This window comes from Thermobia domestica, chromosome 8 (assembly GCF_964235325.1).
Source record: "Thermobia domestica chromosome 8, izTheDome1.hap1.1, whole genome shotgun sequence".
Classification (NCBI taxonomy): Eukaryota; Metazoa; Arthropoda; class Insecta; order Zygentoma; family Lepismatidae; genus Thermobia; species Thermobia domestica.
The window spans coordinates 253306080-253323594 of NC_137461.1; the positions used below are offsets into that span (position 1 = coordinate 253306080).

The window sequence follows — 17515 nt, forward strand, 5'->3', positions numbered from 1 at the left end:
CCCTTTCTAACGGTATCCCTCACATATACGTATCATATACCTGAACCGAAAAAATCGGAAAAAAATGGAATTTTTTCTGAAAAAATCACCCCCTCGGAACATTTGCTCCCCTCGTGCCCGGACTCGTTTTTACGTAGGGATCTCAGAGATTTGAGAAATACCCCAAGGTACATACAATCCGTATGCAAAGTTCGAACCTGAAAATTGAAGGCGTGATTTTTTTTTTAATTTACCTTAAGAAAAAATAAAAAAGTCACGCCCTTCCGCTCCCACTTGGCGCCGCCAAGTTGACCATCCGGTTCCAAACCGCATCTAGCATGTTCTTTGTTCCATCCTTGACTTGACTAATAAAAAAACGGCTTAAATACCTGTTATAGAACCTAAATAAGCGGTCAAAGACGATTACGCCATCGTAACAAAAGTTACCAAAAATCCTCAAATGGTTAAACATTTGGAGAAAGTTGGCTACAGAAAAAGAAAAAAAGTTCGATGTTGAGTTTCATAATCGTACACGAAAGCAATTACTCGATCGGATTTCTATTTGCAAAACTCCTGAAATGTAACGAACTCGAGCCATTTTTAGAAGCATTTGATCACGACTGATGAAAAGTGGATAACCTATGATAACAATGTAGGAAACAGATCGTAGTCGAAACGATGACATGCTTCCCAGCCTGTGTGAAAACCATACTGACACGCACGAAGGTTATGCTGTACCTTTGGTGGGATTGAATAGACATCGTGTAAGATGAGCTGTCGCAACCGGGCAGAACGATACACTCGGACCTGTACTGTAAGCAATTTACTCGAATGGAAGTCAAGAGAAACAGCCGGAAGTAGTGAAGCGAAAGAATATATATCATGCTCACAACGCCCGAATGCATACATTTTTAATGACCCGTCAGAAATTGAGAGAATTTGGCTGGATGTTTCAAGGCATCTACCGTATAGGCCGGCCTTAGCATTATTAGACTATTGTTACTTTCGGCCTCTGCAGGGTTCATGAATGGTGTTTCAAAAGATGCCTGTGAAAACCACGTGTCACAATGTTTTGACCAGAACCCACAGAAGTTCTATAGTGATTGGATTACGGTGTTGCCCGAAAGATGACAAAAGATCTTCGAACAAAACGGCGCATATTGTCGATGCGCTTTGAGAAACCGCTATGTACAAAACTAGTAACTTTCCAAGAAAAGCAAAAAAAAAAAAAAAACAAAAACAAAAACAAAAAAAAACACGTGATTACTCATTATATACATAATTAACAAATATTAGATTTATTATTATTATTATTATTATTATTATTATCAAGCAATTAGGAATTCACACAGGAATACAAGGGAAGATGTAAATTACTTTCTGCCCATACTGTAGTATATAAACATTTTCGATGAAAATCTCACATAACAGTTATTCGAGGCGTAGTGATTCATAATGTTGTTTTCAAACCACGATAATTATACTCCCAACTTTGACCTCTAAAAGCTTAATACTTTTTAGACAACCTATGATTATTATTATTATTATTATTATTATTATTATTATTATTATTATTATTATTATTATTATTATTATTATTATTATTATTATTGCTCCAAGGTTAAAGGAGGTAAAGATCATCATGAATGAAATGGTGAAACGAAGATAATGGGCGGAAACGGGATAACCCCCTAAAGAAGAACGGACGCACACGGTGTTTGTCCACCACAAAGACCCATTTAGCAAGAGCCGAGATAGAATCAGGGACCCTACGTACCAAAAGTGAGTGTTCTATCACTAATTCTCCTCGGCCCCAAGTCTACTTAAAATACATATTATTTGTGCATTATGTAAGTGTGTATACATTTAAGGAATTCAATGGTAAATCACACTATCAAGCAAGTGTTAGAAATTGTGCGGACATATATTAATGTTAATGTCGTTAGACATACATCTTTTTTAATATAATGGAATTGGGTGTTAGGTCGATGTTGTATCGATTTCAGTAAGGCAGCATTTGAGTAAGTACATATTTTTTTAAACTATTATACAGAATGTTTCAAAACAACACCGACAACGTTTGGGAGGTGATTTCTGACACCAAGATAAAAGAAACAGTATAGACCAATCTGGATACATAGATGCTTCCTTTCGAAGTTATAGGCTGCCAAAAACATGAAAATAATGAAATTTAAAGGTCCATAGCCCCAAAACTACGGGACCTGCCCTAGTCGGATCAAGTCTTCACTTAGGAACTACGGTGTAGTATGTGTACTATCCAAATATCCAAGTTTCAGAACCCTGCGGTACTTCCGTAATAATTTTTATAGAGGTAGTTGGTGAATACTTCAAATTGTATGCCTGTACCTAAACTTACTCTATAAAAATTGTTGCGTGTGTACCTTAGGATTCTGAAACATGTGCTTTTGGATAGAACACATATTAGTTCCCAAGTGAAGTCTTGACTCGACTACGGTATGTCCCACAGTTGTGTAGCTATGGGCCTTTAAAGCTTTTTTCTTTTCATGTTTTCGGCAGTCTATAACTCCGAAAGAAAACTTTGGTGCACCCAAATTGCTCTATACTTTTTGTCTTATCTTGGTGTGAGGAATTAACTCCCAAACGTTGTTGGTGTTGTTTTGAAACACTCTGTATATTTCCTACATTTTAGATTGAGATTTAAAGTCATGTATAATTAATTAATTTTAAAATTACATTCTATTGTGCATCAAAGCTGTTGATTGAAGTTGCTTAATTAAACTGGATATGTCTATTTTCAAACCCTCTATATTATTAATCATGGATACATTAATTCAACGAATCACACACGAGAAATCAACATTAATATGCAATGCAATTGTTATATGAAGTTTTCCTATTTGAGCCCATTTCACTTTGTATTGTTAACCAATTGAGATCGGCTTGAAAATGTTTTCCATGCCGGCTACTGTATTAGCCATCTCTTTTACATGCTTTTCTGTAACTCACAATGGTTCAACCGAGAGATTATACCTTGCAACTTTAATTTAACCAGTGTTCGTAGATTTTTCCCTCGACTGACACAAAATTTTCCCTTTTCTTATCAAATTTTCCCTTGTTTGTTGAGTATTCAATACTTGTGATGGAAGTTATGTAATACGATTAATTATATATATATTAAAGCTATATTAAAGAAAGTCCCAACCACTTTTGTTTTGTTCATGTGTATTTTGCTTCTATTTTTCTTTTCTTTTTTCATTCACTTTTTTTTTTAAAAAAAACGTATACACACAAATAGGCCTACACTTAGTGAACAAAATGAAATTAAATTCTTCTTTTTAACCTCTCACAGTTATGCCTTTAGGCAAGAGCGCCGATGCTGGAGGGGCCGAGCCGCCCCCCCCCCCAAAAGCTCATGTGGGTCCCTATTGTATTTATGAATATGCAATATTTGGCATAATTTGAGTGCAAGTTCTCTTAAAATCTTCATATATATGCCTTCTGCATCTGAATGTCCTCTCCTCAAAATTTACAGAGAAATCGCCGCCCTTGTCTTTAGACAAAGGGAGATAATGATTAAAGCAAATGAATGATGATGGAAGAATAAGAAAGTGGGAGGAAACGGGAGTACCTCGAGAAAATCCACAGACAGGATGTTGTTTACCACAAGCTCACTTACCTCGGGATCGAACAAGGGACCCCGCGTACCAGAGGTAAGCGCTCTACCCCTGAGCCACCGTGCTCCCATCCAGTCAACACGGTACAAAAAATGCTACTTCAGCACACATAAACTATTGCTATTGTATTGATATATTTCTGAAGAGAAAAAAAAAAAAAAAAAAAAAAGATTTAAGTGTTGTTATTGGTCAATTAGTTACCCAGAGAATTTCCCTGGATTTTTCGTTTTATCAAAAAATTCCCTTTTTGCGAAATTTCCCTATGAAATTTCCCTAGATTAGGGAAATTTCTCTGAGACTACAAACACTGAATTTAACTCATTTCTCGATGTCAAATAATAATGAAATCTAGCACAGCGACGGAAGTTGTTTTGACAATACAATATTCCATTGTTACATTCGTATATTTCTATATATTCATATAATGTTAACTAAGAGTATATTTTTAATTGGACAGTATGGAGATGAATAAAAATGAATATGATCTTGTTTGTGATCGAATCACAGGAAAATTACTGAAACAATTAAAACGATTTCTTGGATATAGTTATCATCTACCTCGAAATGGTGGAAAATAAAGTAAAATAAAAAAAAATCATGATTTAACAATTTGCTTTCCTTATAATAATAAAACAAATCGCATTAAAAAGTAAAACAATAGTAGAAACAGTAATAACAATTTGAAAAATAATTCTGTTGTCAAGAAAATTATTTTTTAAAAATCTATTTATGCTTGACTAGAAAGAAAAGCATGCAAGTGCTCTCATATAGCTACAATTATTTTATAAAATTTTTAATACCCATGTAATATTATAGTATGTAAGTATACCTCAATTTATATCAATAGTAAAAAATGTTACATTGTAATAGTAGTATTACGTGAAGTATTGAGATAATGTATCTGTTAACCACGGTATATATAAAATAGCAGGTAGCCCCAGTTCGCCTTTAGTGTTCTGATTGGCTCCCTGTGCGTGACGTCTTATGGAGGAACTTTTGCCCATCTTGAAATAGTATACCACCTAGAATAATTGCGTATGCAGTATTTCACTTGTTCTCTTGAACGATACCTCGCGATACCCAAGGATGTTATAAAATAGAAGATATGCCCATATGTATCTTCACCCTATTAGATAACTGAATGACCGACATACACGTTGGCTCAAAACATTGCGAACTTCATATGTAGATATGTAGTGTGCCTGTCGTTTATTTTTATTAAGTCTTTGCTTCAGATTTATATCATAGAATGGTTACAAGCTGCATGTGTGGGTGTACAAATAGAAACGAGAACAAATTACCAGAAATAACCTTTCACAGGTACGAAAATCACCAATCATAAGATACGTATGGCTGTGACCAGTGTCGGATTTACGTATAAGCTAAACAAGCTATAGCTCAGGGCCCCACGTTTGTGGTGGTCCCCAAAATTAAAGAAAAATTTAATGCACATTTCCAAAATATAAGAAAAACAATAAGTGAAGTAAAATCTACATATAGCTACAATGCTTCCTTTGTGCAAGCCCCTATGATGTAGGTAATGGGGCCCCTTCTGCTAGCCTGCTTCCTAAAATATCACTGATTTCTTCTTTTCTGTATATAGGGTCCAACGTTCATCCGGACACATAAAGGGCCCCATTATCTTAAATAGCTTAGGGCCGCATCAAATCTAAATTCAGCTCTGGCTGTGACGTATGACTTCACGATTTTGTGGTATGGGCAGATCGTCTATTTTATAACATCCTTGGTGATACCTCCACATGACGTCACCGACCGCAAAGTATCCCGGGAAAAATGAGAGCAGAAAGGCTGAATCGAGAGTTCCCTGTCTATTAACTATTTTATATATCAATATACGTACTCATCGTCATCATCATAGGTATTCTGCCTTTATTGGCAGGTCACTTGCCGCAGCTGAGAAGCTTCCATGCTCCACGATCCTCCGCTAACCTTTTCTTCTTCGCGTATGATCTTTCTGTTTTAATATCATCCATTAATTGTAGTCTCTTCCGCCCCCTCCCTCTCTTTCCAGCCACCATACCCTCTAGGACGTCCCTCATGATATACGTACTATAGTTTAATATTTCATGTATTATGTGCAAATAAGAAATATAAGATATAGTGCAGAGTATTATTTCATATTATGAAATGCTATATAAGATAACAGTATATTATAATATTGTGTATATATTATGTCTTATATGTAAAAAATAAAGGGCATGGTGACTCAGTGGTAGAGCGCTTACTTCTGGTGCGTGGGGTTCTTGGTTCGTTCCCCGGCCAAGTACGTTTGTGGTGGACATATGTCCATGGGTTTTCTCGGGATACTCCCGTTTCCTCCCACATTCTCATTCCATCAATTATTCCATCATTTATTCATTTGCCTTAATCATCGTCTTTCTCAGCAACAGGGCATAATAGTAAGACGTTAAAGTGAAATATTGTACTTCATTTCATTTGAAAATACAATATTGATAATTTTATAAATTGATTGTATATGAAAATAACCCTCATGCTTATATTTCTAGTGCATTAGTGTTCCACAGTTAGGCCGGCTGCATATTAACCAGAGAATAAGACAGCCGATCCAACATACAGTACTGTGACCAACGCAACAAAGCTTTGTATTGCATATTCATAAGGTTGGCTGTCCTGGCCCTGGTCAATGTGCAGTTGACCTTATGTTCTGTGCGCGAAAGAAGACGGATTATTAATGAATGTGAATCCTTATGAGAAATAAGAGGTGAAATAAGTATTTGAAAAGAGACAGGAGAACCCCAAGAGAAAAAAACAAGAACATGACGTTGCCAAAAACAAACTCAGATGATCTGAGATAAAATGAGGGGAAAACTTTACTCTACTGAGCCATCATGTCTCATATACTTTTAGTTAAAAAAAAAAAAAAATAGAACGGTACAAACCTATAACTACATGGGTAATGTTATTTCCTTGAACAAATAAACTAAGCAAATCTTGAAAGGTATCTAATTATACTTTATACTAATCTCATTCTTTTTGTTTTGATTTCGAGACCGCTGTTTGTCCGTAAAAGTATTTTATTTCATTTGTTTTCTAACGAAAAAAAAAACCCAAGAAGATGAAAGAAATATAATTTTGATTTCAAAACATGTTTCTCTTTAGTTTAAAAATGAATGAAAGAAAAAGAAAGAAATGGAATCCCTTTTTTATTTCATTTTAAGAAAGAGTTTTGTTTCTTTATTGTGTTTCAAGCAAGGAGTGAGTAACTTTCTACATGTTGTGGCTGTCCTTTCTAATGCCTAATATATATTTCTCTTCTTTTCTTCCTTCCAGACGTTACTGTCCCATTCTTTCGAAAAGTTGCTTGACAGACATTGGCTTTGAACCGTGGAAGAACTTAATTAATTTTCCGAAAGAAGAAAAATGTGGAATAAAAGCAGGACAAGATAGAGAGAGAGAGAGAAAATAGGAAAGGAAGTGATAGAAAGGAGATGGATTTAACGTACATGAACCACGATATATATATATATATATATATATATATATATATATATATATACTGAAAGTGGAAAAAGATAAACTTAGTTCTAGCTTCCCCTTTATTTAATTTGTGGTTCATAGAATATTAAACAAGTAAAGCATCAGACACTCGAATGAATTAGTTTTTTTTTATTTTATTTGAGGAAAAAAATGTTTTTCCCTTCTTTTTGTTGTTTTTTTCTTTATTTTTATTCAATAGCTATGATATTGAAGTTCCAACTTAATACTAAAAGGAACATTTAAGAAAGGGGAGGAGACAGTCTAGAAGTGCAGGACAAGAAGAAAGAGCAAACCAATATAGAATTGAGACTATCTCTTTCCTTACACTTTAATTTAAAAACAAGATTTTTAGGAATGATCCCAAAAAATGCATCAAAAGATTGTGATCTTGGCCAGCAATTAGTTTTTGGATCAGGGGACAACAAAATTTTTGAACGGCCCCTAAATCAAGTTTTCGTATTTTACGGAATAAGCACATCATACTGAGTTAAGTGATAGTTAGGGTTTGGCTACACTGTATATAGTTCTCCAGATGCAAGACCTACAAAAAAATTTTACCTGAAATATATTGGATATTTTGATCCAAAAATACATGGTTTTCTTTTGGTTTGCAGTATTAAAGAAAGATATGCAAGAGAAGAAACTGATAAATCCATTGTGCTAGTCTCTGTGGTTTAGTCTAAAACTACTGGAATTTCCGAGATCAAGCAAGCTCATAAAAGGTCTTAGATTTTCTTGTAGAAGAAAAATATTCCTACAGTGGAAACAGAAAGTCAAATGTCGTCGCTATATTTCTCTCTTCTAAAACTTGCGAAATGACTCTTACAGAGATTCTTCCTCTGAACTTAAACTGAGACTAACAAGTTGGAAAGTTTAAACTAATTGAAATACATATATCGAAAATACAAGAAATAATTAAGTTTTCGTTGCGTACTAGCAAGTTTTAGACAAAAAATAGAAAAATTTCCTTGTGCTAAAAAGAAACTAAAGATTTTTTTAAAATATAAATGAAATTCTTTGAGAATTCTACAAGTTGATGAAAAGTCTGTAAAGAAATGAAGAAAGATATTAAAAGTTAGTGACAACTTCCATACTACTAAGATTACTTTGAAATATCATCTACACTTATATAAAAAAGGAATTTTGTTAAAAATAAAATTCATAACCTCGAACATTTCGGAGTACAAAAACAAAAAAGAGCTTACAAAAGTCGTTGTTCATCTCTGGATTCTCTTTCCAAATAACTTCAAAAAACTGATCATATTAAAATATATTTTTGATAGTGGCCCGGAATAGCATTCATTTAAAGTCAATAAAACTTAAAGTAAAAAATTGATAAGCAGATTCAAAGTTATAGACAAAAGAGGAATAGCTACCCATTTTTGCTCTCAACTGAACTAAAATCAATGCATAAATTTTACTGTAAACTATATTATGATTTGCTTGTTTCCTGTCTTTGCCAAGTGGCTAATGCTCATAGTTTTCACGCTCGTTGTCTCGTGTTCAATTCCCAACGAGAGCACAAAGCCTCGAATAAAAGTTTAAGTGAATGTATCGACCGTACGTTAATCAATAAATTTTGTCTCATATAGGTTCGATATGTAAAGGGACGTTAAATTCTGAGCCAATCCAATTCATCAATATATCAATCAATCAAGTATATCCTACTACAAGTTATACCTATAAAGCGCCTTACATTTATGCAACCGCCAAATACTGTTGTGTTGATCTTATTTGACAAACATCTAACTTGGAAACCCGATGATACATCGCTGCAAACCAATTGATTGATTGAAAATTTACTGTCCCTTTTCAGCACTATCGCTATCTGAGACGGGACTTACAGTTTAAAGCGGAATTAGATTCTTTACTTGAGTTTGTATCTGAGGAAAGCACCTTCATCTGGAATTGAACCACGAACTACGAAATGTACGCTGGTAAGACACTTGGCTGCTAGCCAGAAGAAGAAAAGTCAGTTACTCTGGATACCAATCTGATTTCCAGATACACAACAGGATCATTGTATCAGGATCTTACCCATCTATGCAAGACATCATTTTCTGTTAATTCGTCCACTTATTTCTCTGGAGGTTTTAACCCTCACTCAGCAACAAGATATTATGACAAATAATATATATAAGCCATCCAACACGCGGACTTATATATACCGTCCAGCAATTAAGTAATGAGATTACTCTTTTTGTAAAGGAACAATGAAAGCAATCTGTAAACCAATATATACGTTCGAAAGAGTAATCCCTCCTTTACAATCTGGCAACACTGCATTGTCGCATGCAAAGCATGACAGGAAATACGACGCGATTACGAGTAGTTACTGAGAGGCCCTCGTCACGCTAGCAGCATGAAGCAGAGAGCGAATATCAAATATTGTGTTAAACTGGGTAAAAGTGGCACAGAGACTGCTGATTTGATGCAGAGAGTGTATGGGGATACATGTATGTCTCGTATACATATTTTTAGATGGTGTGAACGTTTTAAACGTGGTGTGGAATCGATTGAAGATGAACTCGTAACGAAGAACTCATAGCAGAGGTCCGTGAACGAGTGCAAGAAGATCGTTGCGTGACTGTGAGAATGAAGGCAGATGAGTTTGGTATTGACAGGGAGACAATTCGTGGAAGATTTAGGGAAAAAGAAGATCACATGAAGGTTTGTGCCACACGCATCGTCTGAGGAACAAAAACAAGAGCGTATTGCTTACGCCCACGACAGCAAGGAACGGCACGTAGGAATACAAATTCCTTACTTTCTATCGTTGCGGAGGAAGAATGTTGATGTTATCGTTATGACCCAGCTACTAAATGTCATATTGTTGAATGGAAGTCCCCAGGATCTCCAAAAGGCTAAAAACTTCGACTTGAGAAGTCAAAAGTGAAGACAATGCTCTTGTGTTTCTACAACAATAACGTTATCATTCATCATGAATTGGTGCCAGAAGGGTTAACGTTGGCTCCCATTGAATTAAACGACAGTAGTTTCAGTTTGATTGTTGGTGCTTTTAAGAAGTACCAGCATGTGTTAAAATTAGTAAGTGTAAAAGTAGTGTTTTATTTCCAGTTGTTTCCCTGTACTTTCTTAGACCTTGAGACTTAAACTCGCGATATTTCTGAAGGTAAGGATCTCTTATAGATGTATACTACTTATACCCCCCCCCCAAAAAAAAACTCCAAACAACAACAATAAATTAATATACATTCCTTTCATTGTTTATTTACAACACTAAGAGCTTTTAAAAAACAGGAAAAAGCTATTTTAATCACAATAGTATTTACCTTATACTCTTGATTAAAATTACCGCATATCTCTTTGCAGTTATTCTGATTCGTGCATACCTTTCTATAATTAGCAGCTAGATATTTCTGCATAAATATATATATGTTTGATTTATATGTTATGTTGAAACTTTGTCTGTAAACCCGCAAATTCCACCGAAATGTGTGTATAAAAGCAGTGTGTGTATATATATATGTGTGTGTGTCTGTGTGTGCGTACGTATATATAACCGGTTTTGTAACGTAACCGAGACAACAAAACCTTTGATTTATGTAAATTGACCACAAAAATTGACTACAAACGCAGCCAACCAAGCTTTGCTTCCTGGTTTCCCGTTAATCTCATTCACTTTCGCAATTCGACTCTCCATCTAAATGACAAGATTCATAGACGGATGATACAACAGACACACAATTGTATTGTATATGTATATTAAAATATACTCCACATTTTCCCCTTGTATTAAGCTGATATTATGTTTCCGCTACCGATTTTGTTATTTAATACGAGCATATAAAGGGATTATAGATATACTAACGATCCCTTCTAAAAGTATATAATAGTAATGTATATTAATTTCAAAATGTAAACGTATGAAACTTTTCATCCTTTAAGAAAAAAGAACAAACACTATCTAAAAGCGCTGAAATTCTCTTATTATTTATTTATAAGTAAAAGTGGTGTAGACACTTACGGACAATTTCAACCTGTCTTTCACTTAATCCATAAAGGAAAAATGCCTTTTATATTCTCTTTGCCTGACCATCATAGTATCCGCAATGCTTCATAGATACAGAACATAAAGAACTATCGACAAACGGTCTTCAGTTCCGGAGTCGTCGCTCTCAAATTCATGGTTGTTATCCATGTCATAGGCGCTTTAACTCTTTCTTTGTCCGTTTGATATGCCGTCCTTACTACGTCTTACATCTCGAGAACGAAAAGATTTATCGACAAACAGTCTTCGGATTTGGAATAATCACTCTCGATTTCATGGCTTTTACCAATGCTTTTTAACCCATCTCTTGTCTGTCTGTCTTGCCGTGTGTTACATTTTGTATCTTGAGAACTAAAAGAGCTATCGACAAAACGGTATTCAGATCCGAAATCATTACTCTCGATTTCATTGCTGTTGTCAATCTCATATAGCAGCTTTACACTCCCTTTGTCTGTGTCATGTCATGTGTTACCTTTTTTATCTCGAGAACGGAAAGAATTATCAACAAACTAACTTTTTTTTTCAGATTTGGAATCTCTCGATTTCATGGTTGTTATCAGTCATAAAGTCGGTTTAATTCCGTCTTTGTCTGTCTTTTAGGTCGCCTGTTTCTCAACAACGAAGAGGTCTATCAATAACCATTCTTCATATTCGAAATCATCATTATTAGTTTCATTTAATAAATCCGAATCGTGAAGTCCCTTTTTCAATCATTTAGTTTGTCCATCTACTTTCGCTATAACTCCTTGTATTTTGACTAATAAAACAACTAATGGCAAAAGGTCTTCAGATTTTGAATCATCACTCTTGCCTTAACGATCGTCATCAATGTCATAAAGCACCTTTAAGACTCGCTTCGTCTTCTGCCATGATGCCTGTAATGTCTTGTGTGTCGAGAACGAGAAACAAATCAAGACGGGTCTTCAAATTCGAAATCTACGTTCTTAGTTTACACAGCCATTTTCAATGTCTATCAGCGTTCTAAGTAATATAGTTTCGATTGTCTTTGGGTTGTGAATGAAAAAAATAGAATTTTATAGCACGAGTGTTTCTAATTGAATGTCGCTGAAAATAGTGTCTTCGATGCCGTGATTTTGCTTGTAAATTTATCCTGTTTCTTTCTAGAATTATCATTTGTGTGTTTTTCTTAAAATTTATATGAATATTCTCCTGAAAATAAATTCGTGTTGTCCATATTCATAGCTGTATATCATTAATATATTAGTATAATCGTGGTTGCTAGCAGGTCATTGATAAGCGTTTTGTATGCTTATCAGTTTCCCGTTAACATCTTCATCTTGACGTAGATGTCTTTTTTTTTTATTAAATATCAATCATATACAACCTCTTCCCTTAACTCATTTCTGCTACGCATCCCTTCTTTTAAGAAGAGATATAGCCAATTCTACCTTCCGTTTAATTATGTATCTTCGATTTTCTTTTTCTTTATGTTATGATTTTCTCATATACATACTTTGAACCGATTTTCATTCTTATGCCTCTTTTTGCCTAATGCATGTATTTTTTTTTAGTTTAACGCTTTCCTCGTTGTTTAAGAGTACAAAGGGCTAGTATATACTTGCGTTGCTCTTGTCAATTTACTTAATAAAATATAAAATACGTTATACGATATTTTAACTGAAAAAAAAATAGTATCCTATTAGTTATACAAACTTTCGTCAAACAAAGTGTTACAAGCAACCAGGAAAACTAATATTGAAATCAAATATTCAGATCATGTCTTGCCCCCCCCCCACTTTGGTACACATGGTCTCAGATTCGAATCCCGGTAGGAGATCACAAAAATTTAACTTCACAATCATTCATTTTCATTAATCATGTGCCCTTTTTAGCCTAAAGAGCATAATCGGGACATTAAACTAAAGAAACTTATTTCAGTTTTGTTTAAAGTCCCACTCTTATGCTCTGGAGTTAAGGGAGACGGTAATATGAGATGAACGATACTGATGGAATGACGAAAGTCAAAGGAACCAGACTAACCTCGAGAAAACTTACGCACGCAGTGTTTGTCCGCCACAAAGCCCACTTGACGGGTGCTGAGGTCGAACCAGGGACCTTACGTGTCAGAGGTGAGCGCTCCACCACTGAGCCACTGCAGCACCTAATTTGCATAGACCCGGGTTATTCATCTACGAGGAACTACTCATCTTCGGATAGAAACCTGAGTAGTGGTTCGTATCACATGTTAAGTAACAGGTTCCATATTATATAGCTTCAGTGTTGGTAAAAGACGACAAACTTCAATAAAGTGTGTTTTTCATATCTGCATTTCAAAGGATTCTCATTGTTTTAATCCCTCTTCCCTAATCTCCATGTTTTTGAGCGGTAAATTGTAAAATAAAACAGGATGGTATTTTTCAATGCTGTTTTGATGAAAAACACAATGACATTACCTCATACATTCTTGATGATTATCGTATATCGTTTTTGGAAGTTTAATGCGAAATTATAATAATTTAACAATTACTTGTGAGCTTCCCTTTCAATAATTTATTATATCCACACCAAAGATTAATGATGCACACGAAATGTTAAAAATAAAATAAATATTTATTTGTTAATATGTTAACACTATAACGACATTAACTAACTAACTCTATGGTCTATGAAATCAGGAGATTCAAGTGCCGCGTTTACAAAAGCTCTCCATTAACTTCTATCCTTAGCCTATCTTGGATCCAGTTTCTATAAAGGTAACCAAGAAAATTCTTCGCTTTTTCAATCTTTTCAATCACTACATTCCAACATGAAATGTCACCTAAGATCAAAAATAATCCTCATCAGTATCGATGACCTTCTGCCAACGTTCTGAAAGGCCATGGATTCCATCACGGTAGAACTTGGTGGGGCGTGAAGCGAAGAAGGTACGAAATGCATTTTGCACCTCTACTAGGGATCTGAACTAGCAACCTCTAAGGTGATTGTCCAAGGAATAGAACAGATGATAACCGTACGCTGTAATGTTCGGGAAGTATGGCGAATGCAACAGTACTTCCTATCCAAGACGTAGAATGGTGTCCCGGGTCATCCTAGCCACCTGGGGCTTAGAGTCGTCCTGTAACAGGAGGACCCCTTTGGGATTCAGTAGTGCTTGCTCCAGAGTTTCGAGTTTTTCTTGAACACGGCTCAACTGCTGACAACACACAGTTGTACTAAAGCTCTGACCAGCTTGTAGCAGTTCCCGATGCACGATGCTGCAAGCAGTCCACCAAACACATAGGAGGATCTTCTTCTGGTGCAGTGTTGGTTTCGGCTGTTTTGGAACCGGTTCATGGGATTATAACCAATGATGACGGAGCATTAGAGCTTCGTACAAGACCCACTTCTCATCACATTTCAACACCTTTGGTTCCTTCCTCAACTGAGACAATAAAGAAACACAGGTGTCTGCTCGCATTGCATTCTGACCGGGAGTCAAATCATGTGAGACCCATCGACCCAACTTGTATAGTGCTTCCCAAGTTGATGGAGTGCTGCCGAATGGTTTCTCCACTCACACTGAATTGTAGTCCTAGTTCTTCACATGTCTGGCCACTGGTTGCCTCAATTGCAGCCTGTAGATATTCATTTTGTATATGTGTTGGTCTTTCGGCACGTGGTGCGTCGTCAAGTGTTTCGTCACCGTCCTTGAACTTGTTAAACTACCGCTGCACTGTCAGCGTAGTCACGATACTCTCACCAAAGGCCTGGCATATCTTCCGGCTCGCTGCAGCGGCGTTTGACCCCAGTTTGAACTCGTACAACATACATGCCCTTATGACGTTCTGTGCTGGTTCCATGTTCACTCTGTCCTTACGCAAGTTCACGGCATAACTGATCTGCCACAACCAGATAGAACGTTGGATATACCCACACCAACAACTAACCTTTGCCTTATCTCCATTCGCATTCAACTCACGGTGTGTGGGCCAATTGAGCGCAGGCCTCCACAAAAAGCGACAGAACTTTCTTGGTTACCTTTATACAGGGTGCGGCACGTAAAACCTGCCCGTAAAGTGAACACATAAAATGAAATGTAATGTATTGAATATGATTAACTACAACACATAAATGAAATGTAATGTATTGAATATGACTACTCATCTTCACAGCAGCCTTCACAGCAGGTGCTGAAAGTGTCCTCCGCCCACTTCAACACACGTGTGAGCACGATTGAGGAGATTCATATATACCCTTGTCAGTTCTTGTGTTGTAATGCTATTGGTGACATCCTGGATCCTGGTCTTGAGTTCTTCAATTGTGTGTGGATTTGTTTCGTATACTCTTCCCTTTAACAGTCCCCATAAGTAAAAGTCACACGTGGACAAGTCTGGTGACCGAGGAGGCCACAAGCCTTTGCTGATTGTCCTCTCTGGTGTAAACATCTCAAGCACAAGGGACAATGATGCAGCTGATGTGTGGCATGTTGCACCGTCCTGCTGAAAGTAACATAACTGACGCTCCTCTTTGGTCAAGTGTGTATAAAACTCCTCCAGGATTCCCATATACACGTCACTGTTCACTGTCGTCTCAAAGAATATGGGCCCAATAACGCGTGTGGCGGAAATGGCACACCAAACACCAATCTTCTCATCATGCAAGGGTACCTGGTGGATTGCGTGTGGATTTTCTGTCGACCAATACCGGTTGTTTTGGGAATTTACGTACCCAGACAGGTGGAACCACGTCTCGTCACTCATGATGAGCATTAGTGGATCCAAGAAACCACTGGCAACATTGCTCAACAGCCATGAACAGAAATGCACCCTCTTCTGCAGGTCAGGCTCCTTCAATTCTTGCACAACACTTATCCGGTACGGTTTTAACTTCAGTCCCCTTAAAACACGCCTGCAACTTCTCTCACTCGCATGAACCTGTTGACTTAATCTCCTGGTTGACTTTCAAGGACTTCTTCTCATTATCTCCTCCACCTGCATCTTTAATTCAGGTGTGCAGACAGATGGTCGTCTGTTTCTGGGAGCATTTTTCAATCAATTCCTGAATGGTGCTTTTTGCTGGCACAGAACGTCCTGGAAATTTCTCCCGAAACAAATTCTTTGTTTTCACAAAAGATCCAGTGAGAATGAACCCTTCAACAATGACAACACGCTCGGGTATCGAATACGGCATTATCACACACTGACACTCACCCGGCTTAACACAACGAGGCCTTTTTCTCAACTGGTTTCGGCAAGTTTCACTGGCTGCGGCTGCACGTGACTGCTGCAGGTCACGTAAGTCAATCCGACGTCGACACGCCATCTCTTGGTAGGAAGGTAGATTATTTAAGTGTTGCCAAAAACACAATATACCAGAATATTACGACGGGCCGGTTTTACGTGCCGCACCCTGTACTTTTATTCCTACTTCTGCGAAATCCATCTTAATATTATCCTTCCATCTGCACCTTGGTCTTCCTAATGGTCGTTTTCCTTTTGGACTTCCATTAACATTTTGAAAATGTTCCTACTTTCTTTCATTCTGGCTACATGACCTGCCCACCTGAGCCTCCTAGACTTGACGACCCTAACATATGTTTAGTAAACGGTAAAAATTAAACAATTCCTCCTTATGAAATTTCCGCCATTCGCCTTTCTCGTTCCTCTTGGATCCAAATATTCGCCTCAGGATTTTACTGTGAAATACTTTCAGTCTACGTTCTTCTCTCTACGTTCAGAAACATTCACTATAACGACATTACGATACTACTAACTATTGGAATAACTATTTTCTTTTCTTTCTTTTCTCGGCTAGTGAGGCATTTTTGTTTTTTGCCAATCGAGATTATATGTTACCGTTATATAAACAGTTTATGAATATATTGGTATATGTTATAGTTATAAAGAAGTCTACGAATGCGCATGTAATCTCAATGTCATGGACATTGCCATGGGAAATTTTTTAAAAAATGAAGTAAAGCTGTAAAGAAAAATGGGATATCCTCCAGGAAAGAATACATATTGCAACAGCTAGCCATGTATTGAAGAAAATTTACAAAATCATCAGTGCAAGGAAGATTGTTGAGTATAGCGCCGGACATGTGAAACAATATGCTATTAAAATAACTTTGTTTCTCCCAAGATTTCAATTCGTTTGCAAATTACCTACGAATTAGTGATATTTCTTGGTCTCAAGTAGGAGGCAGCCCAGCTAGCGACAATAATTAGCCTGACTGTAAATTATTAGGAATTAGGTTAACTGACAGGCTGAGGGATCTTGCTATATTATTATTATTATTATTATTATTATTATTATTATTATTATTATTATTATTATTAAAGTATTCTCCTGTTGGCAGGTACTGGGACTAATGAGTTTTTCTTATTATCATTATTTTTTTTAAGGTTGG

The 17515-nt window shown here is 36.4% G+C and overlaps 1 protein-coding gene across 1 annotated transcript in view; it reads right to left on the minus strand.

Annotated features, from left to right (window-relative positions):
- The window catches only part of LOC145693547 (retinal guanylyl cyclase 2), a 980145-nt gene that overhangs the window by 693076 nt on the left and 269554 nt on the right, over positions 1-17515 (minus strand). The window lies entirely within an intron of this gene.